The sequence below is a fragment of the Carlito syrichta genome, unplaced genomic scaffold (genome assembly GCF_000164805.1).
Source record: "Carlito syrichta isolate Samal-C Ts95f unplaced genomic scaffold, Tarsius_syrichta-2.0.1 Scaffold308274, whole genome shotgun sequence".
Classification (NCBI taxonomy): Eukaryota; Metazoa; Chordata; class Mammalia; order Primates; family Tarsiidae; genus Carlito; species Carlito syrichta.
This window is the reverse complement of record NW_007252370.1, coordinates 1-6995: the sequence shown is the minus strand read 5'-3', so window position 1 is coordinate 6995 and position 6995 is coordinate 1. Positions and strand designations below refer to the sequence as shown.

General features: G+C 41.4%; 1 pseudogene; it reads right to left on the bottom strand.

The window, feature by feature from the left end:
- Positions 1–1834: 1834 nt before the first annotated feature.
- LOC110596308 lies at positions 1835–2074 on the bottom strand (annotated as a pseudogene).
- Between the last annotated feature and the right edge of the window lie 4921 nt (positions 2075–6995).

Here is a 6995-nt window from a genome sequence, read left to right as displayed (position 1 = left end):
AATTTTTTGATTTATTGTAGAGATGAGGTCTCCCCAAGTTGCCCAGGCGGGTCTCGAACCTGTGCGCTCAGGCAATTCACTCACCTCAGCCTCCCAAGGCGCAGGATTACAGGCCGAGCCACTGAGCCCGGCTCCTGTATCACATTTTAAAAATCCAGTCCTCTTTCGATGGGCAGCATGGTTGATTCCATGTTTTTGCTATTGTGAATAATGTTGCAATAAACATGCATGTGTATATATCTTTTTCATCTTTCATCGAGTGATTTGAGTTCCCCCAGGTATATTCCCAGTAGGGGGATTATGGGTCATATGGAAAGTTGATTTTTCGATCTTTTAGGAATCGCTAGACTGTTTTCCACAGAAGTTGTACTAGTTTACACTTCCACCACTTTTTCTCTGGGACACCAGGCTTTGCCCATTTTAATCCATATGGCTGTGGGAGGGGGAAGTTTGGGGGATTGATTCCTCCCTTAAGCTCTGGGGCAGGCGCAAGGATCAAGCATGAGACAGTCTCCAGCACTGGCTTAGACACACTGACTGGTTTAGGAATAGGCACATAATCCAGAAACCTGGAATTCTTGCTGGACATTTTAGGAAAAGAGTTTTTCTTGTATTTTTCTTCTGGTGTTGCTAAACTAGCAGGATATAATTTGAAAGTCCTTGGTGGACCTCCATGCTATTATATGGGAGAGCCTATCTAAAGAAAGTAGATCTGAGAGATTGGAGGGGGGGGGCGTGGTATAGACGCCTCTGGATCCAGCTGTGCCTGAATAGAACCCTGGGCTTTGAACTTGGGGAGCCCTAAATTCTTCTTTTTGTTACATCAAGTTGGGTTTCTGTTTCTTGTAACCAAAAGAGTCCTCTCACACACAGGCTCTCTGGTCATCAGTCCTATGGAATGAAGAAGGAGAAAACTAGAGTTCCCCCAAATTATATCTGTGCATCAGAGTCCAGTGCATTGCGTACCTAGCTGATTTATCTGCAGCGTAATCCACATGAATCCTAAGTCCCAAGAGTTCCCGAGGGAAGAGGGAGCTAAGACTGTCTCACTTTACAGAAGAAAAAGTGGAAATTTGGAATGGTTTCCTGAGAACTTGGGAGTGTTACTACTCTGTTCTGTGTCTGAATGTCTTCATTTACAGCCAAGATTTGAGTTAAACAAAAAACAAAAGACAGAGAAACATTTCTTTTTTGCAAAGCTTATATGTTGCTTATTCTGTAGAATGCTCAGTCTTTTACAGAGGAGAAAGATGGAATGGTTGGTAAATAAGTAGAAGATATCTGTCAGTACACCAGTTTTCCCTTTATTGCCAGGGAATACATTTCAAGATCCCAAGTGGCTGCCTGAAACCACAGACAGTACCGAACCTTATATACATTATATTTTTTCCTATCTCGACATAACTATGATAACATTTGATTTCTAAAGTTGGCACAGTAAAGATGAACAACAATGGCCCATGACAACATAGAATGATACTGTGAGAGTTAATCTGACTATTGAGTGACTAATGTACGGGTAGCATTCATAGTATGGAGACACTGGACAAAAGAATAACTCGTGTCCCAGATGGGACAGAACAGGACGTTGCAAGATTTCATCATGCTACGTAGAACAACAAGCAATTAATTTGTTTTGATGATAAATGCAACACACAAACTTTATTTAACAAAAGTCACAGGTAAAGTCAAACAGGCACTTCTATTAAGAGAAAAACTGACCAGAAGAAAATTTTATCTTGAACACCTTGTGGTAACCTACTAGCTGTTGCACTGAACTGAGCTCTGTTGCTGTGAAGAATTTGAACAAGATTTGGTGATCCCCAGATATCCTTCATTTTTGTGGGTCTTTTGGAAGAGGTCGTCTAAAGGGAAGAATATGGGGTTTTGGCTCATGAATTATGGAGTGAACCCAGCCCAGACTCTGTTGGACACCAAGTCTCCTTCACTCTTCTTCAGACATCAGATGGGTTTGGGGCACTTGTTTGGAAAGTTCTCTGGGTAACATGACATGCCGGCGCTGGTAGTGCTCGTCGAATTACTCGTCTGCGCGGTAGGTCTGCTTGTGGGCCATCCTGGGGCGCGCAGTGGGACAGGGGCGACCAAGAGAGGGTGGCAGCGGGCACCAGACATGGCAACGACTCCGCCGAGACTGCAATTTAAAATTGAGAAGCTGCCTATTTCTGGAATTTTCCATTTAATCTTTTTGGACTGGAGTTGAGCATGGGAGACTGAAATCATGGAAAGAGAAACCTCAAATAAGGGGTTACTATTGTAATGATTATTCGGTTTAAACCTATTTCTAGTTTAATACAAAAGCATATTTAATTAGGTGGAAACTATGTGGTCTCATGAGAAGAGTGTTGTTAACCCCAAGCTGTGATATCTTCAGGTTTCTATCCGGGTTTGCTGTTCCCTTTCCTTGGTTTGTGTTGACTGTTCTCTTCTGTTAATATTTTTATTCACAGTCTTAATCACCTGGTCTTGGAGGCCTGGAATAACATGAAAGAGACCATTTGAACTAGGATAAAGGTAGCCTCCCATCACCTTGTTCCTGCTCTTAGATTGTACATTCTGGGACACAGAAAAGAAGTCCTGCCTCTCGAACAGCCGGCTCTGTTTTTTATTGGCCTCAATTGTCCCTTGAGTTAGCCAGCAACAGCAAAGGGCAGACTATGTGGGAATGAGTGAAGCTAATTAGCTCTGATGGGAATCAAATGTAGGATCTTGGCATTATTAGTATTCTCCTCTATCCACCTGAGCAAACTGGATGTGGAGTGGCAGATAAGAAACTGGCAGGTCTAGCCTTTATTTTGGCCACAGGCCTCACCAACACAGGTGTCATACTGGATCTTCAAAGAAAGGAATTGAAGTCAGTAACCTCATTCTGCATTCCTCAGACCTTCTGAAATAATACGGAAAAAGTCACTTTTAGTTGAGGACGAGCTTAACCTTTAAAGGCAGCTTTCTTTTGCTCTCTCTGTATTTTAAATATCGACTATAGATTTTAGGTGTTGTGGGTTGAATTGTGTCCCCCTAGAATTCCATGTTGAAGTTCTAAGCCTCAGTACTTCAGAATGTGACCACATATGGAGATACAGCCTTTAGAGGTAAAACAAGATAATGAGGGTTGGTCTTGATTCCATATGACCGTGTTTGTAAAGGGGAAATTTGAACATAGCTATTCACAGAGGGAAGGCAATGTGAAGAGACAGAAGATGGAAGGCTATAAGCCAGGGGGAGAGGTCTGGACCAGATCCTTCTCTCAATGCCCTCTGGAGGAACCCGACCCTGCCGACACCTTGATTTTAGACATCTAACCTCCAGAACTGTGAGGCAACACATTTCTGTTGTTTAAGTACACAGTTTATGGTCCATGGATATGGCGGTCTTAGCAAACTAATGCAGAAAGCCGGTATCTTTGATCCTGTGGCTCAGAATACTGTCTCTCTTTAAATATTCCTCTGCAAAGTAGTTATTCTATCTCACTTAAAACTCAGCACACTTGTCTGTGGGCGCACAGCTGTCTAAGAGAAGAACTTGTGTTTGACGCCAAGTTTAGTGGTTTTTCTTTTCTCAAAAACTAATTCAGTATGCTAAGGGAAATTTATTACTTTTCTTAAAAAGGAAAAAATATGAACATTTTAAAAGATACCAACAAAAAATAATGTTGTAAACATCCATGTACCTGCCATCCAAACTTAACAAATGTTAACATATCATTACATTTTCTTCAGATCTTTTTTCTCAAACAAACAAATCATTATGGATATTTCTCCTATGCTTCCATCTATAAATCATTCCCTTTCCTCTTCCCCAAAGGCAAACATAACCACTAATTTAGTTAATATTCAGTTCATATTTTAATATGCTCACGACATATATTTATCCATAAGTAATATAGGTATGTTGTGTGTGTTCTTTTAAAATAAAATAAATGGCATCATACTACATGTTATTCCACAACTTCCTTTCACCTAGCATTGTTTTGAGACTTATCTATGTGGACGTAGATAGATCTGGCTGGCCTACTTAAACTGCTCTGTAGTACCTTGTGACATTTATTCTCTAGTAAAAATAACTGCATGAAGTGATGCTGCAAATAAGAAGAACACTGTGCTTGTCCTTGTGTATGTGTGCAAGAGTTTTCTTTAGGTTATTATATCAAATTGATGGGGCACAGGTAGGCATTTCTCCATTTTCACTAAATAATGTCAAATTGATCTTCAGGTGAGTAGTGCTAAATCATACTCCCACTTACAGCATTTGAGAATTAATGTTTTCTTACATTCTTAGTATTGTCCGACTTTAAGTTTTTAGCTATACTTTGTAATTTTAAAATGTTACACACACACACATACACATACCACTCCTACACTCATATGCATACATAGACATATATATATATATATATATATATATATACACACACATATACATAGATAAGTATAAAGAGACCATAGTATTGTTTCCATGTTTTAAAACTATATACTAAAGGTATATATACTTTGTGTATTCTACTGTAACTTGCTTTTTCACTCAATGTGTTAAAGAGATTTATCTAAGTTGATATGTGCACTTCTTGTTCATTCATTTTCACTGCTATAGCATATTCCACTATGCAGCATATCTCAATTCATTTATCCATGCTCTTCATGATAGATATTTAGGATGTTTCTGATTTTCTGACCATGTCAGTCAATATCGCTATGCTTATTGCTTATATGATTATATATCTCCTTGTACATACATGTGAGGGTTCTCTATATGACCAGCATTGAAATTACTGTCATAGGATAAGTACATTCTCCGTTTTATAGACAATGCTGAATTGTTGTAAGTAGTTCTATTGTTTTATAATTGTACCAGCAGAGTATGAGTATTCTCCTGATTTTGTATCCTTGTCAACACTTGCTGTTATGTTTTAAAACTTTTGTTGATTCTAGATGTGAAACAGTATCTCATTCTGTGGTAAAGTTGAATGGTGAAAATCTTTCCACACAACCAAATTTAAGTTACCAACACGGTAGCATTGGATGTGATCACGCCGAGCTCAGAAGAGACGTGGACATTCAGCTCCAGCATAATGACGCAATCAGGCTTCCTTTGGTACATCTCTGGTGACATTTACATTTCATTGATCACTATGTATATTCAGCATCTTCCCTTTTTTTATTTTTTTATTCTATAACCTTCGTTTCTCATTGATCTAAAATGTTTCCACTTTAAAAAAAAATTATCTTTTTAATTTTAAAGATGTGGGGTATGATTCAGTAGTACGTATACACATGGTCATTGTACAGGTAAAATTTGGACCTGACTTTGGTTCCGACTTCGCCTGGTTGGAGATCAGGTACCCTTATTGATGAACTGTGCCCCCTGCTCCCCTGGCCCTGTCCCGCTACTGCCAATCCCTTTCTTATAGCATTATGGTAATTTTTCAGGGTCTGCTTATGACTGAGACTACATGTTTCCACTTTTAAAAATCAAAAGTAGGGAGAAGCGGCAAGATGGCAACGGGGCAACCCGGTCTCTGAAGCCCTCTGCAAAGGAGATCTGCAGTGGGTCTCTGACTCTCGCCCCGGGGGGCTGGGGACCCCAGCATCGCAACCTGCTCTTCATACAGAGCTCGGCCGTTGCCACCGCTGGGACATCGCAACGGACTGGACAGTTACTGCGGCGCAAACAGTGCCGCTGCTGCTGCCGCCACAGCCTCTCCTCCCCCCCCCCGCCGCCACTGCCGTCGCCGCCACTGCCGCAGCCTCTGTGATGGGTAGCATATCACACCACCCGGGCCCGAGGTGATCCACATCAAACCCCTTCAGGGAAGATCTGCCGGGATCGCTGCCATCTCTCCTGAGTCCGAGACTGTTCTGCCCGCCCGGCGTAAGGCTCCTGTTGCCTGCTCTGAGGCAGGCAGCCATCTTGTTCCTGTCCGGCCCCACCCCCTCTGGGGCGAGCAGCTGTGATAGCACCACCTGCTGGCGATTCAGGTAACAACACCGAAACGGGAGAAACAAGCTTGATAAAGACATAGACCAGAGTGCTGAACGGGGGTAATCTGAACTGTCCGTCATAGCAGACCAGGGGCAACTGACCCTAACTGCAAGCTAATTTACCAGCTTGGAAAGAAAACTAGAAATCAGACCTGAAACGACACGGGACTTAAACGAAATGTCTCAGAGTGTGCTTCATTGATTCTATTAGTTTAATGACTTAATTCTATTTCTACTGTATTGTTCCCTTTTTTCTTTTTTCCTTTTCCTTTTCTTCTCTTTTCTTCTCTCTGCAAACCATATCTTTGTATAGAGGAACAGCACACTAACAAGGTGGTTGGTTAGCTTGTATGTTAGCATCACTATATGTTTTATTTTTTTGTATGAGAGTTGGTTCGTCTGTAGCTATGGTCTATTGTTTTATCTGTTTCAGTATAGGCCTCTCTCTCTATTTGTTGGCACACTCGTTTGTTTCCCCCCTTACTCCTCTATCTCTCCACTCCTCTCTTCAACCCACTATCTGCTCCATTATCTCCCCTCTGCTAACCACATTTTATTTCAGGGAGTAAACCTATAGCCCCACTGCGTGGACAGATTCCAGGGCAGTGGGAAGTGGGTTCCACATTATCCACACACTTGTCAGCGAATACCAGGACCTGCAGACAGATTTTGAATCACAGCTCTCCCCTTAAGTAAATCTCAAAACTGCAAAAAGGACCACCTCCAACCTACAGTGCAACTTCAGAATTGAACAAAGTAAGAGGACATACATAAAGAATAGGAGATTGAACAAACAGAAGTAAAACCAATCCCTTTACCCCTGAATAACAGAATTAAAGAAGGCGGTGACATGGAGGGAAGGAAAAAGTAGGGAGGGGGAAAAAACGCACAAATGAAGAAAAACCAAAAGAAGAATATAGGTCTTACACAGACCCCTGGGAAATCAGACACTGAGAAAACAGATTCTGGAACACAAACAATGAAGAGTCCCCAGAATTG